This window comes from Neopelma chrysocephalum, unplaced genomic scaffold (genome assembly GCF_003984885.1).
Source record: "Neopelma chrysocephalum unplaced genomic scaffold, ASM398488v2 Primary Assembly neopelma1_97, whole genome shotgun sequence".
Lineage (NCBI taxonomy): Eukaryota > Metazoa > Chordata > Aves > Passeriformes > Pipridae > Neopelma > Neopelma chrysocephalum.
In genome coordinates this window covers 6,454,508-6,465,384 of record NW_020897760.1, presented here as the reverse complement: position 1 = coordinate 6,465,384, position 10,877 = coordinate 6,454,508, and positions in this window count along the sequence as shown.

The following is a 10,877-nucleotide window of genomic DNA, read 5'->3' as shown; positions in this document are numbered from 1 at the left end:
AGCGCAGCCGAGCCGAGCAGCCGAGCGGGGGATGCCGGGAGGGGGCGGTGCCGCCCAGCCCCGCTCCGCCGGCGGGACGGGCCGCGCCGCGCCGGGTGCGGGTTGTGCAACGGGGCCGCGGTAATTAGCGCTCCCTCGCCGTTCCCGGGCACAGGGCGCGCCCCCGCCGGCCGCAGGGAAGGGGTCGGGCCTGCCGCCGGCTGCCCTGGCCCGAGGTCGGGTTGAGGAGCCTGAAGCCGGGCCTTCCCCCGTAACCCGCGGGTTCACCTTCCCAGGCACCCTCGCTCGGCACCTCCGGCCGCCTGGGGTCCGGTCATTTTGCCACGGGGGTCTTTGTACAGGGGTACAGGGTGTTTCACAAGGGTGTATTAGGAATGACTTGTAAATGTGGTGACAATAGGAAAAAATGTTTTTTAAAAAAATTCAGAGAAACTGTTAAGTTTTGCCACACTGCTTTGTTTTCTTGTTTGGTTGGGGTTTTTTGTTAGTACCATGAGAGGAGCTGCTAAGACTAGCTGTCAGAGGGTAGAGTGAGTTGTCACCCATCAAAGTTCAGGAAAACAATTCCTGTAAGAGGCAGAAGCACGCCAGGCACAGCAGGAGATACCAACCAGCCTTCTCCCACAAAACCAGTTATACTCGCACAGGTGCTTTTTCCAGCAGAATTAATAACAGGTTGCCAAGTCAAGCTATACCAATAAAAACACCCATGCCAGCATAACTGTATTTACACTGGATCTTCCCTTGTGATCATATCCCTCAGGCACCTGATACTGTATGTGAAGTGGGTGTACTTTCCATAGGAACTGGTCACTCATATATTGAAAACCTGTGTTGATGTAATGGTTAACACTGAAATGACAAAACAATTTCTCTGATCAAACTTAAATGCAAATCAAAATGCAGTTAGAATAAATAGTATCTGGTTTTGGTCTCAAAAAATCTTTTCATACAGGCTTTTAAAAACATTTGAAGACCTTTGAATGTTGTGGGTTTGTTACTGTAATATAAGAGTGTGCATCAGTCCATTTATCGAATATTCTATTTCTTCCAAGTATGTCTGCCTGGAGTAGCAGGGCTGAAGCTGCAGTTTGAGAAGTAATCCTTGGATCTTCATTCTGAATCACCACATATACTTTTCTTACTTGCTCCCTCTCCCTATCCTTGGTATCATCAGACACTTTGGGGCAAGTTTATGTTTTGATATAAAAGCTGGAGTCTCAAACCAGCTTTTCTCAACCAGCTTAGTCCTCAACCCTAATTGTTAGCATTTTCTAGAGCAATAGAGTCAGGACTGCTGCATCTAGTTCTCTGGCACTTCTGTGATCTTTGACAAATCAGTAATCTCCCTGCTTTACATTGCTGTATATTGATGGTTTTGGTGGGGAGGGGGGATGCTAAACCGTTTGAAGTGTTTCAGATCCTCAGGAAAATATACAGCAGAATCACACAGCATTAATAAATTTATTTCATTTTATAACATGAATGTTTGTGAAAATATCTTGATTTTTAAAATCTTAGATACTTTGGCAGTAGGTAAATGGGAGAACCTAAGCAAGAGGTAGTTTCTTTATCAAAAGAAACTTCTTATACTAAAATCATTACAAAAATGAAAATTTCTGGAAGTTTTCAGGTTTATGAATCTTTGTAATACAGTTTTACTTCTACTTTTAATCTCAATTTCAGCGCAGAGATAAGAGCATTATGATATAGCTATGCTTTTCTTTACAAGTTCTCTTCCCTCTTTAAGCTTAGGTTGATTGTACCCTTCCACAGAACTTGCTATCTTACACAGTCTAACTTGTTTACATGAAATGTCCATCAGTTTGGGCCATGCTGACCTTTGTTGTTTGCATGTCTGCATGACTCGCGTTCTGCTGTTTGTCTGCTTCACTGTCCTTATCCCACTTTTTGACACTAGCCAATACCATGTCCTACTACATATTTTATTTCTCTTCTAACTTGTCAGTAAATAGTTTTACATATTATCTTCTGGGAAACTTGTCTCATGCATCCAACCTTCCACTGTGTCTTCTACTACCTCCACTCTTGAAAGTTGCTTTTTTTTTCAGAATAACTTTGTTAGCATGATTGATAAATGGGCACTTAGTTTAAAACGTGAGGTTTTTATTGATCCATTATTTCATCAGTTTCCAACAGCACTCATGGCTAAGCATATCCTTGATAAAATGACACACACTGATCAAATACTTTTGTGATACAAGCTCCCTTTTTTTTGTTTTGAATTTGAGATCTGCTGCATTTCCGTACTTTATACTTTGCAGCCATCTTGCTTTCTTGGTATTCTTGGTACCAGTCAACTGTGAGGCTTTTCCAAGGTAGCAGATAAGAGCGACATTAATTCAAATGTATCTCCAATGTAAAAGCTAGAGGTGGAATGGTAGCTTGGAAGAAACAAAGAGTAGCATCTCTGTCACCTTTATTAGTACTACTGTGTGTAGTTTCTCTGAAAAAGCAAGGTCAAATTGACAACTGTCCTTTTAATATGGTCCATGGTATGGTTCAAACTTCTTACTAAGTAGGGACATCCATAGAAAGCAAGCTATTTAAATGAGAAAGTGCACTCTGGAAGACTGAAGCCTGTAGGAAGATGCATATTTACTATTAAAGCCTTAAATCCCCTAATGGACATCATGAGGCCTCGTAACATCAAGGGATAGGCTGTGGTCCTGTGTCTGAAGTGTTAAGCAGTGTTATCTTCGTAAGCAGTTCTTCCATATCCCAATTTAAAAAACAAAGTCTGATTTATAAAAAGCAGTAATAAAATTCCTAAACAGTTCATGTCCTCAGCCAATCTTGATTTAGACCCTTGAGTCAAAGTCAGAAATATAAGAAATTGTTATGGAGCGAATATTTTGTCCTACTAATAGTTATGTGAATACATTTTTTAATGGAGTCTAGGTTACCAAATAAGAAGATGCTCTGATTTGGTTTCTCCCAGAACAGGAATAACCAGTATTATTTGCTTTTGGCACTTGGCATACAACACCCAACTATGTTCTGAAAACAACATGTCATCTAATAACTAAATGAAAAATCTTTTTGTTTATTGTAGATCCAATGTAACATATATTAATATCAGAAAGAACAATTTACAAATGTTGTGAAAGGTGGCAGAAGAATGAGATTAATTTATGTAAGTTGAGGTAAACTGTAAGATGCAAACTGTGTATCATGTATGTTAGTTAAGTTTGAAGGTGATTTGTGTAGTGCTGGACTCCATTCCGTAGACTTAGATTTGCTTAATTTTTAAGTCTGTATCAATTTGGTAGGATTGTTCCCTTGTTTAATGTTAAGTAAAGTACTATGATATTGAAAACTTAATAACTGGAGTAAGAAGGAAAGTTCCAGGAATTGATGTGATCTCTTTTGTGAAATCTGTGTTATCTCCTAGTTATATCTCTTAATTGTAGAAGCTGGCATGGTTTGCAGGGAAATTAATGAACTTCTCTATTAATGCTGTGATCAGCATTAAGTGATAAGGTTTTGTCATTCTGCTGAGGTGCTGTATCAGAGTATTAAGTTTGTTGGTTGATTTTTAACAGAAGGAAGTTACACATCTGAAGTTGAGCTACATTTTATCATGTATCAGTTCATATATGTGCAAATGTGGGTATATGAATAATGATAGAGATTATTCCCAGTGACAGCTTCATTAATACAACTTACATCTGCGAAATGGTATCATTATGTGTATAGTCACTTTGTAGAACTTCAAACTCCAGTGTGGGTGAAGTAGTGTGGATATGGTATCAGCCACTCGAAACCCTAAGCCTACACCTCCATGAAACATATGCTGATTATAACACAGGTTTGATCTTCAGAGTGGGGCCTACAGGGTGAAATTGAAATGGATATAAACTTTCTTTGATCTACAGAACACAGAGAGAAGACATGCTTCCATTTCTTTGGATCTCCTGTTTTCTCTTCTTTTTTTTGCCCTTTTCTTACCTCCTGCTTGCCCTCAGATGATTGGGGTGTTACAGGAACTTAAGATGTGAGAAAGTAGTCTTTCTGAGCAGTAAGTAAAATAGGGGGATAGTGTGGGCAAAAGAGGATAAGTGGTGTATAGAAAAAAAATACTTAGAGATCTTAGGATGTACAGAGCATTGGCTTTTAAATATATTGGTGCTTGCAGACTTTCGGTGCCATTACTGCTTCACTTTCCCAGTCTATGGGGATAGGGGTACTTTTCCTAATCTTTAGTAACTGACACCATATCCCACAAGAGTTTAATTGCTGCATACAAGTCTCCTTCGTGCAATTCCTTGATTTCTGATTATATTTTTGCTTTATACACCTGGGTTTTCTGACATGACTGTGATCTATCCTCTATAAAAACAACTCTTACCTCTACTTAATACCTCATGCCTTTTCAAAATAAATATGACAGATCATTTTTTATAATCACAGCTCATAAATTTAGAAGTCCAGATGAAAATGCAAAAGTACATAGGACTTATTAGATCAGACTCAGAAATTATGTGGTATTCTCTCTGTACATGGATAGTATCAGATACTCTGAGAGACGGTATAGACTCCACATATCTGCTTTCCTAGTGAATTTTACTCTAATTTCAAACATTTACACACTGATTTAGTTCTAAAGTATGTTGTTTGACACCCATTCTAGTTTTTGTTGTCATTAAGTATTATAATTACTCATATTCTGATGGTTCAGAAAACACAGCAGTATTTCAGATGAGAGAAAACAACTGATTTGTACTAAGAATTCAGTTTTCATTTGCTTTTCTTGTTAGTTGGCATCTGGTTCTGACTTTTCTTTCTGACAGAAAGATGTCTCAACTGAGCTGTTCGCATTGATGCTTAGAATGCTGATACTCCTTTTGTGAGTCAATTTTGTTGGACAACCTATGTAAAAAACAGAATTAGATCTTCCTCCAAAATGCAGTACTCTGCATTTCTGAACAGTCAGTGTCAGTTGGCATTTTGAGCTTCTCTTGCCTACCTTGTTTGGACTAGGTGAGTGGGTAGAAAAATGGTAACTGAAACTAGATGTTCCTGTTTAGCTTGTTCAGTTTTTTTCCTGAAGTGGATTAGAGCTCAGTTTGATCTTGATAGCTTTTGGTGATCTGAAAGCCAAAGTATTTCACTGCTTAACATTTATTTCTAGCTTATCTCAAATATTGTTTTATTAGATACATAATGAATTGGAGACCAGAAGCCTTATTGTACATAGAATAATTTATGGTTTAAAAAATGTTCAGTTTTCCATCAAAAAGTGAGAAAACGGAAAGAAATTTTTAAGGAACATTTTACAGAAAAGGAATTCATGAACAGTACCATGGATCTTTGCAAAGTTAAGTTGTCAAGTTTGATATCTGAATGTGCTGAATTCAGTAATTTAAACAAAGGCATTTAAAATAGATTTACAACTAACTTCTATTTTTTAGGTAGAGCTCTAATTCTTTTATTGAGATTGCCTCATAATTCCTTTATAAGTAGAGTTTTTCAGCTGCTTATATCTTTGTTGATTAATATATTTGCTCATTTATAATGATGCAAAGTGAAAGTTGGCATAAATTTTCTGTCTCAGCTTAGATATTCATTTATTTAATGAAAGATGCCATGCCAGTATGGCCTAATTATTTCCCAGAATCAAGCAACAGAAAAATAAATTACTTTAAATATATTAATAAAATGTAAAAAGCTTTTAGGTACTTGTATTTTATCACCATGCTTTGCAACGCAGAGTTGAATTTGGAAGAAACACTAGCTTATATGAAAGATATAACTTTTGAAAAGCTATGTCATCATCACTGTTAATGCTATGGTTCCTTCTTATTTCGGGTGATGCAGCTTGAATTGTTAAAACTGTTCAGAAAAAGAATCATATCACTCATATTTGGTCAAGAGATAACAGACATTAGGTTGAAACCATAATAATTTAATCAGACCCATCTTTCTGTTTTCCAGGAGCTATAGCCACAAATACATATCATGGTGATGTGTTCTTTAAACAAATATAATTTGGTTTTAACATTGGTAATGTAGAAAGGATGCTAATGTAACAGAACAAGGCTTTTAATACATTCTATGTGCAGATCTATTTGCTTAGTTAATCACTGTCAAGATCAGTAGTGAGGGTCCAATTTTAAACTCCTCAAAACTCTTCTCCCTGTTAGCATATTCCTGGAAACTATCATCTCCTACTTCCTCTCGCTACAGAGACTTTCAAACTATTTTGTATAAAGTGCATGTTATACACTAAACTTCTATCCTTGGCAAGTGATAATCATTGTTTTGAGTCAAAATAATTCAGCCCTTTTTTGAGAATTAAGGTAGAATTAGAATTTCTCCTCTGTATGCAATACTTTGCGTTTATTAACACACAGATTCAATTACCATTTTGCTACACACTCACCAGCTGAAGAAAGATAGAAGATGGAGGAGCAATGTCGTAACTTGAAGTGTATTTCTAAAATCAAAGTCGTGTCTCCACCCATTGTTTCACAAGTTGGTGATTATTATAGGAGCCCTTCTGATTAACCATGTCAGAGACACTGAACATTCCAGGAGCCTAATGGTCTGCTCTTATACACCAATAAGAGGTCACATATGATATTCACTTATTCCTTCACACTGCCAAATTACTGACTTTTCAAAAATAGATTCGTATGCCTTCTGTAACAACTCTTGACTTTAGTCTACCAACAGGGCTGGGGATTCTGTCCTTTGGTATGTTCAGGTCCCTCACAGCTCCTGCTGCTAAGCAAACTGCATCACTGTAAAGCAACCACGCAGCACCCATTTCCTTATAGATCCTGTTATCCAGCCTTACAGATCATGTTATCCAAGTCTCTGCAACCTTCCTCCATACAGACTGAGCAGTCAGCTGTTGATCAAATACTATGCAGGCTCAAAGGCTTTTCCTGCAATGGGTGTTTTACACCAAAATGCAGTTCAAAATGGGGACTGAACATAGGTAACAGTTTTTGACTTTAAGAATTATCCCACTCATTTGAATGCAAGCAGATAAACCAGATGAGGGGTGAAAGGAATGCATTAGGATGAGGCAAGACTGAGACTGGAAGATAAATAAATGGCTTGACAAGAAATCAGTGAAGAAGGGCTACAGAAACTGGAGTGGCTTAGCAAGACGGTATTTAGAAAAGGAGTCTGAGCCATCTTGGGTCAGGAAGGCAGTGGAAGGAGGACCTAGAGACCAGTTGAACAAGGAGATTACATGGGCTGAACAATGATTCTGGTATTAGGAGGAAATTAAATCATTAGACAAGAAAAGCAGAGTGGATATGTGTTGCAAAACAAGAGGGTGACTCAGAGCTATGAGCAAAACAGAAAGGAGGGATTTTGAGCTAACTAACTGGAGAAAAAAAGGGCTGAGAGAAGACATGATGGGGGAATCATGGTAGGAGTTCAAGTTCAGTTCTTAGAATCACAGAATCATTTAGGTTGGAAAACACTTTTAAGATCATTGAGTCCAATGATCTTAAACCACCACTGCCAAGTCCACCGCTAAACCATGTCCCTAAGTGCCACATCTACATGTCTTTTACATACATCCAGGGATGGTGACTTAACTACTTCTCTGGGCGGCCTGTTACAATGCTTGACAGCTATTTTGGTGAAGAAATTTTTCCTAATATCCCATCTAAACCTCCCCTGGTGGATCTTGAGGCCATTTCCTCTCGTCCTAGCACTTGTTTCTTGGGAGAAGAGACCAACGCACACCTGGCTACAACCTCCTTTCAGGTAACTGTAGAGAGTGATAAGGTCTCTTCTCAGCCTTCTTTTCTCCAGACTAAACACCCCCAGTTCCCTTCTTGCATGAACCTGTACTGGATTCTGATTGTACAGGTAAGTAGGCTGTTGCCTACAGGCCTGCTCTGTCATATATTACAACAATTTTGAAACACAGCATATGAGGCAGGTGAAAAAAAGCACGACAGTTCTATGGCTAAGGCAGATAAATGCTGATAAGCTGACCCGAACTATCACTTTAACTCTGTCACAGAATCACTGCCGGATACTGCCCCTAAATTATCTAACACATTAAAAGTTGGCCTACTATTTTTCCCCATTTTCAGAATACTCATCATGGGGTATACCAGAGAGGTATTTGCAGAAGTGTTCTGTGCTACCAAGAGGTTGCAGTTTGCTGGATCTTTCTTTAAACATAGTATTTTTAAAAATACTTAGCATTTAGTAATATGTTTTTAGATTTTGCATGATATTTTGATGGTGTCCATTAAAGTCCAGTGCTAGATACTGGTTACAAATGAATTCAGTATTACAAATGAATATTAAATAGCTGTCTACTCACTGAATGAAGCAGCAATACTGTGGGAAAAACCATATGAGGCCATATAACTAAAGGTTTCATCCTGATACAGCCTTAATTCAAGTTTCTTGGGCAGTTTTAGACCACTTTTGGGGCAGACTTATTTTGGACTATTCCAGAAGACACACATGCAGGATCCATCTGCTTTACTTAGCAACATTTTCTGCAAAAGGGTATTTTACTAGTGCAAGCACTGCCTTCCAGTAGTTTTCATAATTGAGTGTTGGTTTAGAACTATCATCTTTGGATCCTAAAATCTTCAGATCCTAAAATCTTCCAAGAGATTGGATGTAGTTGCTTTCTGCCTCTCTCAAAGCACTGGAATTTACTGGAATTTATAGTTTTGAAAGAAAATACACTGGTAACAGAGTGGGAATCAACAAGGAAAGGTGTGAGTTGTGAACGATGATACTTGTCTAGTGATAAAAAAATAGAGAATGCAGTGGAACTGTATAGAAGGTACAGTAGTGGTGGATCTTTAAATTTCATTGAGGAAATGAAGAGAGACTTTAGATCTTTCTGTTTATTAAAGATCATAGAATCATAAAAAACAGGGCTGGAGGATACTTTCAGGATCATCCAGATGGTCTTTAGCAAAGATGGTATAGAATGAGAGGAATGAAGGCAGCCAGGGAACATAATGAACCTTTTAGTTGCACGAAACAAGCAGGAAGAGATACAATCCTAGTGTATTGTAGAATAGGTAACAAAATGTGTCATTGAAGGAGTAAAATTCAGAAATGTGAAAAAATGAGCTTTTGTTAAATAAGCATAGAATCAATAACAGTAGAGGAGAAGGCAAAAAAATGGATTCCTGAAGAATGTTAAGAAAATAGTAAAGTTTTAAAGAAATATGAAGCTCCTCTCCATGAATATACATAGAAAGAAGCTGCTGGTGTTCTACTTTTTTTTTATTTTTAAAGAAAGGATGTTACTACTACATGTTATTACTATTACTACTACTTACTAATATTATGTATTGCTATTAATATATACTAATAATTTTTACTACTAATTTATTAATATTACATCTTGCTGCTTACAAGGCTTTTAAATCTAGCTTATGTCAACTGGAAATTAAAATTTTAAACTGAATTTATCAGGAGATCTAATGGACATAGCTGTATAATGTGATACCCATTAGGATAGTTGCCTTCGTGCTATACAGGCCAGTGTTTTACATGTTTTAGAAAAAAATGGTGAAAGTTTCTGTAGTTATATAGATAGACATATGTGTGCATGTGTGTATATAAATAAATACACAGATTCATAGGCACCCTTTTCCTTTTTTGATACAAAAAATAAATTAATGTTTATTTCATAGGAAAAAAATAAATAGTGAAGTTTTATCATGTTCTAGCAGAAGGAAGAAAAATATTACTCTTCATCCTTCAGGGGTAAAGTTGTATGTCTCTAACCAACGTGAGAAAATTCTCTGTTCCTTCCTACATAGAGCTACACCCTAAGCCACAGCTGAAAGCTCATCCTCTCTGCCTGCCAGCTAAGGCACAGTTTATAAGGTAGAGCAGGATTCTTTGCTCCAGCTCATCAAGGCTGAACCCACACAGTCCATCTTAATGCAGAACATATAAATAGAAGATACAGTTTAACTATTAAGTAAATAATCATCCAAATTACATCATTCGAAGTCAAAACTCAGCTGCCAATTGCCCTGTTATCTGAAATGAGAGTGAGTTTTTACCACAAGTAAAGACATGTTTCCATGTTATTGTCACATCTTAGTTAATGCACTGAATGTTCACATGCTAATTTATTTCACACTAACTTGGTGGGAATAGCATAAACAGGCAGCAGAAGCAACCAAATACTAACTAGGGACCAAAACTCTAATAGTTGTGTATAACTAAGCAAAAAGAAATATAAACTTAATATTCCTAATTATTTCCCTAAACTTAATTGTGCCAGGTATTTGACCTTCAGAAACACTTGTGCCATAATTTTTAATCTTATTATATATTTCTTTTTGTAATCTGAAATGGTAAATCATAGGGCTTGACTCAGATAACTATCAGGGTAAATGAGAAGCAGAGCAGTTGTGTTGTCTGGATTGCGTTTTTGAAATACCTTTCTGTCCAAGAAGACCTGCAGTCTGGCAGAAAAGGAGGGTGAATTGCTAAAACTAGGCAAGAGATCAATACATGCAAGTACTGAGTAATTCTTGCAGGCACATTTTGCAAGTTTAATTCAGGCACTGTTGAAATTGCTATTTTTCAGGTGGGTGCTCAACAGGCTCCTCTTCTGTGCCATCTCACAGCTTAAAGCAATTGTTCCAATTGCAGGAGGACCGTCACATGTTGAGAAACATAAGTCTCTACTTCTTTCAAGATCATTTCAGTAAGGAAAAACTGAAGCTTTTGTTCATAACAGAAATAAGACTCGTGTAGCAATGTAGCGCAACCATAGCCTCTGCTGCTGAGAAGAAATACTCAGATGCTTTTGCTCTTGGAGTTTGCTGTATTTCAGTATAACAGCAACAAGTTGCAAGAGAGCTATTAGAAGAGTGGAGCAAACA